The sequence below is a fragment of the Lissotriton vulgaris genome, unplaced genomic scaffold (genome assembly GCF_964263255.1).
Source record: "Lissotriton vulgaris unplaced genomic scaffold, aLisVul1.2 SCAFFOLD_1151, whole genome shotgun sequence".
NCBI lineage: Eukaryota > Metazoa > Chordata > Amphibia > Caudata > Salamandridae > Lissotriton > Lissotriton vulgaris.
The window spans coordinates 602,366-617,850 of NW_028244127.1; positions in this window are offsets into that span (position 1 = coordinate 602,366).

Below are 15,485 nucleotides of genomic sequence, written 5' to 3' on the forward strand. Positions count from 1 at the left end.
GATTACCAGGAGCGGCAGATCAAAGGCCTGTACAATAATAGCCACTCACTTCATCTTTTGCTAATGTTGTTGGTTCTGTGCTCGGGGCATTTCATCTGCACAGGTATTATCACAAAATACTGACTGTAAAGATTATTTCTCATAATTTACTGTTTCACTTAAAGTTCAAAATGTGTCTGAAGATGAGCAGGCTCTGAACCTCACTGTGCAGACGGTAAACCGTTTCCCCTTTTTTAACTTTTGTGTGTGGTGAAATGAAACTGGTTGTGCGTGGGAACTGGAAGCCAAAGCTGGCTGTGTAATTGTTGAAAACTGTACTCTACATTTATTGACGTGTTGGGCGGGAGCTCTCGTGATGTAAAAGATAGTCTACATTGACTTGCCATTTGAAAGGCCCGCATGCGAAAAGTGGGTGTGTGGGCGTGTTTGTGCCACGGTGAACAACATTGTGTCCCATGTTATTATGTTTGTGGACTCCTATGTATGTTTGATCTGTTATGTCATCACATCTATTTCAGTTTCAGTCCACTTGAATAAACCCTTCCTTCATGAGTTGTATGTTTTTACTGTGCCACTGGACTCAAGCAACCCTGGCTGATGAGGAGTGGTACCCTGAAACCCATCCCAGGATCCTTGCTTCAAGTCCAGGGAAGGCATGGTGTGGCGGTTCAGGCTGGACTATTACCATAAGGAGGAGGGTCAAGGCTGATTTGCATGTGATTTGCATATGGCTGTCTCCAAACTGTGGGGAGTAAAAAACGATGGATTAAACCCGGATCTTCGTGACTAGGGGTGAATTTTTGCATTGATCAGCATTCCGTCCATCATTTTTTTTCTTTTTGCTTTGTTGCCCTAAGTGAGAAGGGTATGCCCAGACGTGGGTGCCGTGCTCACTGCGCCACTGCACTCAAGCTAGCCTGACTGATGAGGAGAGATTCCTCAAAACCAGTCCCAGGGTAATTGTTTCTGGTCCAGGGAGGACCTAGCTTGGCAGTTTGGGCAGGACTGTTCCCAAGAAGAGCAGGGTCAAGACTGATTTGCATATGGCTGAGACCAAACTGGGGTGGCATGGTGAGCAAAAAAAACAATGGATTAAACCCAGATCTTTGTGACTGGGGTGAATGTTTGCATTGTTCAGCATTCCGTCCATCATTTGTTGTTTCCACCATTCACATCAATGGCACAAATCCAACAGCCAATAGATATTTACAACTTTTGCCTTTAGGGCGAATGGAAGACCACGCCCAACAATATTTTATATACAGTTGTGAAATGTCAGGCATTGTATATTATTAGTAAATCATGTCTGCAATGTCTGTAGTCTATTTGTGACATATCACTTGTGTAAGTGACGCCATCATGATTATTATATTGGAGTTAGGTATTCATATTTTTATTTGTGATACAAATGTAAAAATCTAGAAGGTGATGGATGGAATGCTTAATTCTATCTCTGCCTCTGATATTGACCTGGACCACATTACAGTCCATGTATAACTTGCCAGCTATGCCACTTCAAATAAAGATGAGCTATATACAAATCAGAATTGGTCCTGTTCTGGTATGGAACAGTCTGGCACAAACAGCATACAAGTAAAACCAGACTGGTTTCAGACTTGCTGGGCCTCCTTAGTGAGTTACAGCTTGAGTTCTATGGCACAATAATCACTGGACCCACTTCCGACCAAATCTCTCTCACTTAGAGCAACGTCCTTGTGAAAACGAAAAAATGAATGGTTAAAAGGCCTAATCGCAGCTATTGGAAAAGTACCCGGGATGCGGTTCAGTTCCTTGTTTTATTTTTACATATGTATGTATGTGCCATCATCCAACATACTGTAAAAATAACAGAACCCTTAACGAAGGTCTTTGAATGGCCCATTCTTATTTAGGCTAGAGAACACTGAAATCTTCATCTGTTCTGTACTTTGTCTCTAATTTTGATATTGTCTTAATTGAAACCGGCAGGTGCGTCCATTGGCACACCTCATCACTGAGGGGCTTATTTATGAGCCCCATTGCGACACTTTTGCGCTGCAGTTGTGTCACTTTTTGTGACGCAGCAGCAGCCTAAACAATGTGCCACATTGCAGTATATTTACAGGGTGACGCATCTAAGCAGATGTGTCACTTTGTAAATCCCTACGCCACATTATTACCCGCGTCAGGTATAATGTATGCAGGGTGGGTGTTTCGACACAGGAAAGCCTTGTAGAAGTGGCGCAGTGAAATCTGTCAGAATTCACTGCGCCACTTCTAGGCCGCCACTGCGTCAAATCCTTAAGCCTGCCTCATGGCAGGCGTATGGGTGACACAGTGCTCTAATCACAGCCCTCCCCTGCATTGCTGGCATTGCATCACGCTTCTGACACACCTCCAGCAATGCATCAGTTTTGCGCGACACATACGTCAGTAATACTGACGTATCTGTCTTTCCTTGCGACATGATGCGTCATACAGTAAATATGATGTTTCTATCATGTCGCACGGAGGGCACAGTGAAAACTGTTGCATTGCTGTTTTCACACAGCGATGCAACAGTTTTCAGAAATAAGGCCCTGAGTTCTCATCAAGACCAGACTTCCAGTGAATGTTAGGCTCCTGTTGAAGCCCTTGATTAAGTTATAGAGTTAAATTATACACACAATGGTTCTGTCGTGGATGAATCAAAAGACCTATTGATGTATGACCTCAATCTAGGGAACCTATGTCAAAAATGCCATTTTCACCTTTCCATGTAGTGTCTATACTAGAAGCTGTATGTAAGGTCATCCAGATATATACACATGCATATTGCATCCAATCACGTTCAGAGTGATGTTAGAGCTGTCCCATCTGCGTGGCTGTTTCTTCCTTGCATTACTAATCTGTTCGCTTTATTAATTGGTTTAATTGATAACTAAAGAGGCACTAAGCCATTTGTTTGCTTAATCTTTGAAGCAATCGGTCCGAACCTGACAGAACCATTGTGTGTATAATTTAACATTGCCCAGGTTCTGAGGGATACTGAGTTACCCCATTGTAACTTACTATAAGTTATAGAGTTGCCAACTATGTAGATCACACTCATAACAGAGCTGCATGCTAACTCTGTAAAGTTTGGAAATATTATTCAATCAATCAATCAATGACACTTGTAAAGCGCGCTACATACCCGTAGGGTCTCAAGGCGCTGGGGGGGGGGGGGGGGGGGGGGGGTGCCGCTACTGCTCGAACAGCCAGGTCTTCAGCTTCTTCCTGAAGGAGAGGTGGTCTTGGGTCAGGCGCAGGTCGGTCGGAAGGGAGTTCCAGGTCTTGGCGGCCAGGTAGGAGAAGGACCTTCCTCCTGTAGTCGCTCTTCGGATGCGGGGGACGGCAGCGAGGGCGTGGTTGGCTGATCGGAGGTGGCGTTTGGGAGCGTAGAAGTTGACTCGGCTGTTGAGGTAGCTCGGGCCTTGGTCGTGTAGGGCTTTGTGTGCGTGGGTGAGGAGGCGGAAGGTGATTCTTTTGTTGACGGGGAGCCAGTGAAGGTCTCTCAGATGTCCGGAGATGTGGCTGGTTCGTGGGATGTCGAGGATGAGTCTGGCTGAGGCGTTCTGGATCCGCTGGAGTCTCTTCTGGAGCTTGGCGGTGGTACCGGCGTAGAGGGCGTTGCCGTAGTCCAGTCGGCTGGTGACGAGGGCCTGGGTGACGGTCTTCCTGGTCTCGGTGGGGATCCACCAGAAGATCTTCCGTAGCATGCGTAGGGTGTTGAAGCACGCCGAGGAGACGTTGTTGACTTGCCTGGTCATGGAGAGGGAGGAGTCCAGGATGAAGCCCAGGTTGCGTGCATGGTCTGTCGGTTTGGGTGCGGTGCCCAGGGCGGGAGGCCACCAGGAGTCGTCCCAGGCGGAGGGTGAGGGACCCAGGATGAGGACCTCCGTCTTGTCCGAGTTCAGTTTCAGGCGGCTGGTCGTCATCCACTCGGCTACCTCTTTCATCCCTTCGTGCAGGTTGGCTCTGGCGGCGGTGGGGTCGTTGGTCAGGGAGAGGATCAGCTGGGTGTCGTCGGCGTAGGAGATTATGCTGAGGTTGTGTTTGCGTACGATGGCCGCGAGGGGGCTCATGTAGACGTTGAAGAGGGTGGGGCTCAGAGATGATCCTTGAGGGACGCCGCAGATGACTTCGGAGGCCTCTGACTTGTACGGTGGTAGGCGGACTCTCTGAGTTCTTCCGTCGAGGAAGGAGATGATCCATTCCAGCGCCTTGTCCTGGATTCCGATGTTGCTGAGGCGCCGTACTAGGGTGCGGTGGCAGACCGTGTCGAATGCCGCGGAGAGGTCTAGGAGGATGAGGGCCGCTGTTTCTCCATTGTCCATCAGGGCTCGGATGTCATCGGTGGCGGCGATGAGGGCGGTCTCGGTGCTGTGATTGGCTCGGAAGCCGGACTGTGAGGGGTCGAGGGATCCGTTCGTCTCGAGGAAGGCGGCCATCTGCTTGTTGACGGTCTTCTCGATGACTTTGGCTGGAAACGGGAGGAGCGAGATGGGGCGGTAGTTCTTGAGGTCGGTGGGGTCCGCTGTTGGTTTCTTGAGTAGAGCGCTGAGTTCGGCGTGTTTCCAGCTCTCAGGGAAGATGGTGGTGTCGAAGGATGTGTTGATGATGTCTCGCAGGTGGGGTGCGATGACAGCGTCGGCCTTGTTGAAGACGTGGTGAGGGCAGGGGTCGGTCGGTGATCCGGAGTGGATGGAGTTCATCGTGCGGATGGTGTCTTCGGTGCTGATCGGGGTCCAGGCGTGGAGGGTGGTGGTGGGGTGTGGTTGTTCGGTCATGGTGTGCGTTGGTTGGTTGTAGAAGCTGTTGTGTATGTCCGCGATCTTGTTGTGGAAGTATGAAGCGAGGGAGTTGCAGAGGTCTTGCGATGGGGTGATGTCGTTGTTTCCTGCGCTGGGGTTGGAAAGCTCTTTCACGATGTTGAAGAGTTCCTTGCAGTTGTGTGCGTTGTTGTCCAACCGGTCCTTGAATGCTGTTTTCTTGGCGGCGCGGATCAGCTGGTGGTGTTTCCGGGTGGCAAGTTTGAAGGAGGTCCTGTTGTCCGGTGTCGGTTCCTTTCTCCAGACTTTCTCGAGGGCTCGGCAGTTCTTCTTGGAGCTCTTGAGTTCGTCGGTGAACCATGGAGCCTTCTTGCTGCCGGGTCTGCTAGGCGGGGTCCTCAGTGGGGCGAGTTCGTCCGCGCAGTTGCAGATCCACTTCGTGAGGTTGTCGGCGGCCTGGCTGGGGTTCGCTACCCTTATTACCCTTTGTTAAGCTGGTGAGGTTAATATACAGGCTGCTAGTTAAAAACAAGAAGGGGATGGTCATTGTGTTCATACATAGTTAAAAACAAAAACCAAGACAGGGATTATAGCCAGCCTACTGGCTGGGAAGGGCACCTGCAGGGTGGGCTCTAGCAATGTTCCCTCTAATTTGATCTCTCCATGTGCAGCAAGAGACAGTGCTGCAGTGCTGTGTGCACTTCTGCAGGCCATGTGCAAAAATAGTTCACAGAATATGCCACTACATCAGCGACCTATATCGCACCCCCCACTCCTCTCCCTCCCGGACTAGGTGTAGGATTGGGAGTAAGGTAGGTATCCCCCTACTAATTTTGGTCTTAGTGCAGAATGGTGTAATTGAAAGTACTTTTATCGAAATGCTATATCAAAACAGAATAATATGCACGCTATAGCTTGACGCGTCATAAAAGAGAGTATAATTCCGAATGGTTTGCCTTTTTTTACTCTCAAACAATATCTGGGGTTCCCATTCCGATAATATTTTATTTACTTAGCTACTGCTGGATTATCAGCAAGTGCCATAGAAAACTACAACAAATGAAGAACTTAAAAAACAATTCCAAGAATCAAAATATATTTTGTATGGCGTTAACTGAATCACCCACACACTTGTTCTATTTGAATTTGCCATGGCAAAGCTGATAAAAAAGAGATTAGTACAGCAAATTTATAAGCGGTGGGGAATTAGGTAAGGCATATGTATTTGTATTTGTATTTGTATGTCGATTTATAGAGCGCGATTGCTGCCCGGGGGCGTCCAAGCGCTAAAACCAACAGAACAGGAGGGGGTAGCCAAGGCGTTATCAGACGGCAGTGAAAAGGAAGGTTTTTAGCTGTTTCCTAAATGAGGTAAGATTGGGGTTCTTCCTTAGGTGGAGGGGTAGGGTGTTCCATAGCTTGGAGGCATTGTAGGTGAAAGTCCTGCCGCCAGTTCTGGATTTTTTTATTTTGGGGATAGTGGCCGTGAAGGTCTGGTTGGAACGCAGATTCCTGGTGGGTTGATAATGTGACACAAGGTTACGGGTGATGAGGGGACCCGTTTTCCAGAACGCCTGGTGCGCAATGCATAAGGCTTTAAATTGGATTCTTTGGGGAATGGGTAGCCAGTGCAGTTTTTTCAGTCCATTTTTGACTGATTGACGTCGGGGGATCTGAAGCAAGGTGCGCGCGGCGCAGTTCTGTACTGTTTGTAGCCTCCGTATTGTGTACTCTGGGGCAGCGAGGTACAAGGCGTTGTTATAGTCCAGTCGTGACTGGATAAGGCCTTGGATGGCTACTTGTTTTGCCTCCATCGGTAGAAGATGGAGTACCTTCCTTAGCACTCTGAGCAGGCCAAAGCAGGTGGCTGCTAGTTTGGTGGATTGAGTGCCAAAGGACAGAGATCCATCGAGCCACACCCCAAGGCTCTTAATACTGTCTTTTGGGGCAGGGGGGGTACCCAGACAGGGTGGCCATAAAGTGCCAAGGGAGTTGGGTTTTGCAGGGCCAAGAAGCATAAGCTCTGTCTTGTCCCCGTTCATTTTTAATGAGGAGGAGGACATCCAGTCCTTAACTTCCTCGAGGCATTTCTTGAGCCCTCCTTCCGAGGTCTGGCTGGCCTCCTGTGCCAGAGAGACCACTAGCTGAGTGTCGTCAGCGTATGAAATGATCTTAATTCCATACTGACGAACAACTTCAGCCAGTGGCCTCATATATATGTTGAAGAGCGTATGTAAAACGTTTATGTTTCACATTGTGGTGCATTGCCTTCTAGAAGAGGGGTTTATGGAACAGTCATAACTTGGTGACCAGACAAAGCAATCTCAACTCTCCCTGAATTAATAATGTATTGCTAAATCTTCTTTGCACTGATGTAATTGCAATTTAGGGTTTTTTCGTTTAGCTGGTACTGCTACTATGCAATATTTTTGCTGTGTGTGCCTTTTAAGTTCACTACTTACAACACAAGCCTCATCTTCTGTTTCCTTTTCATAATGATCTTCCTTAAGAGTACAGCTTAACTCTGTTAGGCTCTCCAGATGTTGGGGCCCTATTGCTCTTGTGTAGACTCCATTTAGTATGTTACAGGTGGCTTAACGATGCCTTTAATGGTTGTCCTCTTCCTGCACAGACTACAAATATGTCATAGGTGTCGTAACAGTGGTTCCAGAAGGCGGGGCTCCATTGTAGCCTGCATTATCTCCATACATTATGCTACATATGACCTCCACGGATGACATTAAGACCTGGATTTTCTCAAGCTAATGATCTAAAACTAAACTGTCATCTTAGCATCACAACATAATAGGTCCAAAGGGAACACTCCACTCAAATGTCTTCCAAGACACACACGAATACCAAGTAAAGTCACACAGAGTACTGAAATACTGCTCTGTCATGGTTGACTGTAATCAGTGCGTGCGATTGACTAGACAGGATTATCCTGAGTGTCCCAATGAAACATCTGCTAGCTGCCTGGAACCAGAGTGGACCAGGTGCTATTCCTGCTTCACAAATTTGACCCGTACATTTTTTTAAATAGCAACCTACAATCAGGAAGATCTATGAGGCTTCCCAATAACTTCAGGTAGCCACCTTTAACGATCCTAAACCAATCTCACTCAGTACCAAGAGTACATGCAAGCAGTGCATGAAGGAATCAGCATATTCCAGGTCAGTACATAATACTCAGCCTAACAATGGCCAATGGTCACTGGAAAACTACAATCTGACTTTGTTTTTGCCCCCAGGCAGAATGACAGTAGCCCACAAAAAACCCAGGAACTATCTGATTAGCTCTTTAAGATAGTCAACTAAAATCAGTATAGAGTTTATAACGATCACACTCACTTGGCAGTTCTGATCAACAAACTCTAGACAGGCTGGCTATTTATTTATTTATTTATTTGATTTATATAGTGCATTATAACCCAGGGGTCTCTAAGCGCTTTGTCAGGGTCCACTTAAGCGATTAAAAAAGATACAGCTGGTCAAAAATTAGAGGCAACCCCACGCTTGCTGAAAGAGCACTGTTTTTAATTTCTTTCGTAAGGGCAACAGCTTAGTTTCCTTCCGCAGTTCCAATGGTAATTTGTTCCAGAGAGCTGGGAGTGTGTAGGAAAAGGCACGACCTCCCACGGTAGCCAGTCTACAACGTGGTTGAATAAGGAGGGTAGCTTCTGCAGATCTTAACGCCCTCCCCGGCCTGTAGAGAGTCAGGCGTGATTTCATATAGCTTGGTGCCCTACCATTTAGGACTTTGTGGACAATGCACAACCCTTTGAACGTTAGCCTCTGCTTGACTGACAGCCAATGTAGTTCACGCAGGAGGGGAGATGCATGCGTGTTCCTCTGCTTTTTAAAAATGAGTCTAGCAGCGTCATTCATGACAACCTGCATCTTGTTTAGAAGTTTTTGCGGTAGTCCTATGTGCAGCGAGTTGCCGTATTCCAGCCTGGCTAAAATCATAGCAGAGACCGCACTCCTCAAGGTGGAAAAGGACAGCAACGAGGAAACTTTCCTAAGTTGTCGAATGAGGCCGACACAGGTTCCCACTACAGCCGTAACTTGTTTTTTCATGGACATCTTACCATCCACATGGATGCCCAGGCTTTTGACCACCGCCGCCGGTTCCGGGGGCATACCCAGCTCCCTAGGCCAAAATTGATCATTCCATGGGTTGCCAGCGATGGTAATTGGCAACACCTCGGTCTTATCCGGATTGATCTTTAAAGAATTCCTGGACATCCAGTTGGCTGTACATCTCAGGATATTTTGCAGTCTTGCGAAGGCATCCTGGCCATCATCCAATTGGATGATGACCTGGGTGTCGTCCGCATAGTTGTACACCTGGCAGTCCATCTGGTTGAGCATTAGAATCAGAGGCTGTAAGTAGATGTTGAACAAAAGGGGTGACAGTGAAGACCCTTGCGGTACTCCACAGGTGATCGAAGTTGTGGTGGAGAACAGGTCACCAAGTTGCACTCTCTGCATCCTCCCTTGGAGAAAGGAGGTGAACCATGCAAGTGCTGTGCCCTGAATGCCAAACTCCCTCATCCACGACAATAGTTGTTTATGACACACTGTGTCGAATGCCGCGGAGAGGTCCAACAGCACCAGGGCACCCGGAGTTTTCTTGTCTGCTCTGTTCCTCAGTTCATCTACAATCGACAGCATGACGAGCTCCGTGCTGTGATTCGCATGAAAACCCGCCTGATTCAGCTCTAGCAGGACGTTACTTTCCAGGTGTTCAGACAGAGTGGTAAGTACGTGTTGCTCCAACACCTTCGCCAGGAATGGTAGCTGGGAAATTGGCCTGAAATTTTTCAGACATTTCACGTCCGCCCCCATTTTTTTCAGCAGGGGGATCAGCCGGGCTTCCTTGAAGGAGGAAGGCACTTGTCCTGCCTGTAGGGATGAATTTAGGAGGCTCAGCACATCTTCCTCTATACCAGGGAGTGCCAGTTTAAACACTTCAGGTGGGCACTGATCAGCCCTGGAGCCCGACTTGACCCGCCCCATAAGAGAAGACAGCCTCTCCTTTGTAATCAAGGGTAAGGCAGTTAATGGGGTTGTCACTGGCATTCTAACTGGCATGACCTGCGGCGGGCAGTCAATCTCGGGGGTCACAGTGATTTCAGCAACAAGATCTGTGATCTTGTTAGTAAAGAAGTCCTGAAATTTTTGGCAGTCCTCCTGGATGAACTCCGTAGTCTGTTCCTTATTTTTCCTAAGCTCCGTGAGGACTCGGAAAATTTATTTCTGGGGATTCGTGGCAGTTGCAATCCTCTCCTCAAAGAACTCGGACTTCCTAGCTATGATCGCCTGCTTATAACTAGCGAGTGCCTGTGTATATCGGCTCCGGGAGTCGGAATTGTAATCCTTTAGCCAGGCTCTTTCCAGTTTCCGTAGCCCCCGTTTCTTCTCCCTAAGTAGTTCATTATACCACGGGGCCCAAGTCCTCTGTCCACTAGGTTCACCCTATGGATTGGTGCCACCCAATCCGCGGCCTTCGTGAGTTTATCCATAAGTTCCTTACAAAGGACCTCTGGATTATCTGTCCGGTTATTAGGTGGGGGATAGGTTCGGAGGAGATCTACCATTTTATCTCCATCGATGTTTTTCCACTTTCTGACCGCCTACCACCCTCCCCTGGACGTCGTTTTTTGTTCGTCCACTAGGAGCTCACCTCTCACCATATGGTGATCGGACCATATGCACGGCTGGGCAGTAACCGCGCCTTGCGCAGGGACTGTCATCCAGACCAGGTCAAGGGTATGACCCTTGACGTGAGTCGGGCCCTTCACTTGTTGGACCAAATCTAGTGTTATCAATGCCTCCTCAATCTGGAATGCTTGTCCTTCTTTCTGGACTTTTTCCCAATGGTAATTAAAATCCCCCATGATGACTACTTTATCGTACCTAGAGCGAATGTCCTGGACCATTCTCAGGAACAAATCTGGGAAGTCCGGCGATGCCCACAGGGGGCGATATACTAGGAGAATGATCAGACAGTCTGTCCCCAACTTCAGCTTAGCACCCATCACCTCCGCACCACCTAAACTTTCGGTCAAAAACCTTTTGCCCCGTAGGCGCGAGCTATACAAAAGGGCCACACCTCCCCCTCTCCTAGCTTCCATTCTATTATAGTAAAACGCCGAGAAATCAGCTGGCAAAGAAGCTACGAGATCCGGCGTTGAGGAGTCTTCTAGCCACGTTTCTGTTACGCCTAATAGATCCAATTCTCCTTCTTCCAGAAGAGTAAAGACCTCTAAATGATGACGCTGAAGGGAGCGAGTGTTGAGGAGACCATAGCGCAGGCCCCGAACCTTAAGTATGTCCTTCCGACCTGAATGAGACCTGAGAGCTTTCAGTAGTCCTTCCTGTCTAAGTATAGCAGCACATCCCTGACTGATAGCAATGTTGCCGGAATTAAAAGCCCCTAACTCACCTCTAGTGTAGATAATGCGCGGCCCAGGGGTCATGGCCCCGGGTCCCGTTTGGTCACGGATGGGCACAGATGGGCTTGCCTCTGGCGAGCCTCCGGCGTGCCCATGGCGCGCCCGTAGCGCGTGTGCTCTGCGCGCTTGCATAGGACAAGTTTAAGTAGCCTCGAGCGTGCGAGGTCGTCAGGCAGCAACTAGCCTGCAAACAAAGATGGCATCCCGACCCGGCACTTCCTCCCCCAAGATGGCTCCCACCCCAAGGTACCAGCTAACGACCCGCTTAACAGCGGTGCAGTTTACTTTTTATGTGCAAGTATGTCCTAGCACAAATTGCGGTTGTATGTGTTTTAGATTGAGAAAAAAAACATGAAGCAAATGGCTCTTGCAAATTTATTTTGCTGAATAATATTGACAAGTTTTATTTTGATGAATGGTTTTCACCAGGATGACACAACCAACCTAGAAGGACGCAATTTTTAAGGAAAAGTGTTTTTTCATGTTTGTTTTTCACTGTTTCTTTTAAGGTCCTCCCCTTAGCCCCCACCAGTTTTTAAGGGCCTCCCACACCACCACCTCATCCCCTCTCTCCCTTTTCTCTTGCCATTTCTTTTACCCCCTTCCCCGTCTACCCTTCAGTGATGGCCAACATAGATAAATACTGTGGGGGGGGGGTGGAGTGGGTGCAGTGGGAGTGAGGGGGCCAGCAGGAAGCGTGAGGGGAAGTTTACGGTGGCGGGTTTAATAATATAACTTTAAAAAAAAAACATTTTCCTGGTGCTGCCGGCCGCCTCAAGCTCCTCTGCTTTCAGTTCCTAGCATCACAGACTCCCCATCCAATCCCCACGCTGCTCTCAAGCATGAGTGCAGCGTGAGGATTTGCCTGATCAGGCTGGATTAACGTTCGCTTCGGTACAGGGAGACTGTGCCGTTTCTCCAACCCAGATGTGCAATACAGCCTGATTGGAGAAACCTAAGTGCACATGTCAGTTTGGCCGGCCTAAGATAGCCAGCCAAACTGACATGCGCACTTAAAAGTACACATTTACCACTCCTCCTCCCCCTCCCATGGTCTGGCCACACCCCTCCCTGCACATGCTGGCTGAAAGCCAGCAGCTGAAATATAAAACAATAGTAAAATATATATTTTTTTTCAGCTGCTGGCTCTGAGCCATTGGTGCAACGCTCCTTCGTCATTGCGGAGGAGCCGCCACTGCTATCCTAGTGCTGATTCCCTCCTGCTAAGACCATAATAGACTGGAAGCGCCCGAGAAAGGCATGACAGACCTCCTTTGAAAATCAGAGGAGCTGCTTAAGAAGAGAGCACGTTTCCACTTTCCACTTACCATTAACAGAAAATGCATGTGTGGCATAGCGTGCTGATAAGTCTCATGAGAATGCTTTGATTCTTATATTTATTTATTTATTTTATTTATTTAATTTCTTGTATCGCGCAGGAATCAATCCCATGAGGGTATCTCCGCGCTTTGTTCACCAGAGACAGTAGCAGATACAGTGCAATGGATTAGTGGAATTGAAATGCTTCCCGGAAGAGGAGAGTTTTTAGTGCCTTTCTAAAGGATAAATGATTGTTGGACATTCTCAGCTCAATGGGAAGCTTATTCCACAGAGCGGGGCCGACTGAAGAAAATGCTCGGTCTCCCTGTCTAGATTTTTTTGTAACAGGGGGTTTCAGAAGGGCTTGGTTGCTTGAGCGAAGTGACCGGCCAGGTTGATACAGCTCCAGCGATTGAGAAAGATATTTTGGGCTGTCTCCGTATAAGCACTTGTGGACCGTGCAACATATTTTGAAACTGATTCGTTGCTGGTTAGGGAGCCAGTGCAGCTCTTTCAACAAGGGCTTAGAGGGAGTCCTGGCTGGTGCGCTCATAACCAATCTGGCCGCCGTGTTCTGGACTACCTGCAAGCGGCCCACTGCATCAGCGTTAGCAAGTGTCAGCTTCTTGGTGCAGAAACAGTAAAAAGCTTAATTTTAAATGTAAAAAGGTTGTCTGAAGAGGATGATTATAGTCTGAATACTGCTAATTGTGCTCTTTGTCTTCCTCTCTCCTATGATGGAGGAGGAGGGGAGTTAGGTTGACCCAAACTTCAAAGGGGCTCAGCCGCACTGCTCTGTGCACTCTAGAATGAATGAGGTGTGTATGCGGGCTCTTGGAATTGAAGCACGCGGTAACATAAGTACTGCTGTGTGGCTGCTCAGGCACTCTCCTTAGAAGGAACCTAAGTCAATAGCATCAACACAGAGAGGGAAGCGGAGGCGGCAACAATTGGGGAACCCCCAGAACCCAGAGGTAGGGCCACTATGGCAGGCTGCAGACAGCTCTGGGATACAGGCAAAGAGGGAGAGCTGGTTGTTATCACCTCCCCAGTAGCCCATTGGGAAAGCGCAGAGGTAGACGTTTCTGGGTTGGATGATGCCACTGGTTCAATATGTGAAGTACCAACATCGCCTCGCAATGCCGCCACCTTTCCTGACTGAATTCCACTGCTAACCATTTCCCTCTCCACCAAAGATCAGTGGCTAAGAGTCTCCTTTGCTCTCAGTATGTCTATGCTTATATTCCGTTTCCAACTAAATCTTTACCAGTATTCAGTCGCAGAGGGTCGTAGATAGTGGCAGCAGGCACGCCTTAAGGGACTCTGCTAACCAGAGGTTGAGATTTGTTGACTTGCAGGAATCAGAGGCTTTCCACAATCAGGATACCACATAATCATTGTCTCCTGGCTGCCTGATGTGCCTCATACACAACCAGCTGTCTCTCCCCACCTGAACTCTTTCTCAGCCCTGCCCACTTCCCACAACCCCCTTCTGCTCTCTAGACGTGAGACCCCTATTTCCCCGGGGGAGAAATGAATTTCTCTTCTTTCATTCCTTGTCTTTCTTTTCCATCTGGTTTCTCAATGACTTTTGGACCTTTATCATTTTTAATTTGCTGATTATTTTCATGTTTTCATCTCCTCATTGCCAGGCAAGCTATGATTCATCTAGATGGTGCCCTGCAGGTCAAGGGGATTCAAGCCCCGGGATAGCATAGGGACATTTTAGACAACGTGATCTGTGCACACACATTCCTAAGACATTGACAGTTAAAGAAAACTCTTAGGGCACAATGCTCTTGATGTAAGGCAGAAGTATACGAGGGTGCATTATCAGACTGGTAATGCATGTTCATTAATCCATTGCCATTGGGGTAGTGAAAGACATAACTAACAGTGCAACAGGAGGTTTTGATCTGGGCGGTCTGTGGATGCGTAACCTATTCTGATGTCGCATGGTGGTTGTATTGAATTGTGGAATTTATATAGCCTTTAGATGGTGCTTCAATACTCTGATGGAGTGAGGGGATGCATTTTCAGGTGGAGCTGTTGGGATTGACACAGGGATCAGTGCACATTACATAATACTTACATAACACATGATTTGAGGTGACACAGACACTTGTAAGGGAATGAGGCATGACACACACACAGATACTGCTGTTATCCCTATGCTGATCAGAGATCTGGGCCATAAATAGGCAATGGGCTTGGTGGACACAGTGTAGATCGTGAGTTTCCTGAGTATGAAACCACAGATGTCAACGTGGGGCAGTTGTCCTTCAGATATACCAATGTTGGTGGCTTGGTTGGTTGGACCCAGTGAATGTCGAAAGAGTTGAGCCTGAGACACAGACAGGATCGAACCTGTTATTTTTTCCTCAGAACATTCAAATAGTGGCCCTTGTGATCTGTACACCTGTAGGATGTACATCGGATGATGTTAGCATTAAGGTTTATAGGCCTGTTTTCATTGGGAACCAGTGTTGGGTTGTGTTCAATATTGTTGTCCATGAAGTATTTCATACAACAATATGATTAACGAGTCATGATCGGTGTTCCTCCTCTATAAACACTGCATCCAGGGACATATCTATTGTTGGTGCAGCAGATGCCTTGGCACCGGGTTACATGGGTGTGAGTGGCCCAACACACCCTAATTTAGGCTGTGTTTTGCTGTCCAAGAGAGGGCAGAGTAGTCAATTTTTAGGTCCGTTATCAGCAAAGACCTTTTGATTTTACAAAATCTATATGTGTAATATATTTATATGGCTTTCAATGAGCCATCTTCGTTCATTATTTACAACAAGGGGTGGTGAGGGACAGAGTCTCTGAATTAAGCAGAAAGCTCTCACCCATTCAAGAGATCAGGGCTAGATCCAACACCGTTTTTTAGCTCACTGCACCATCCCAGTTTCAGAACCTGGCTTAG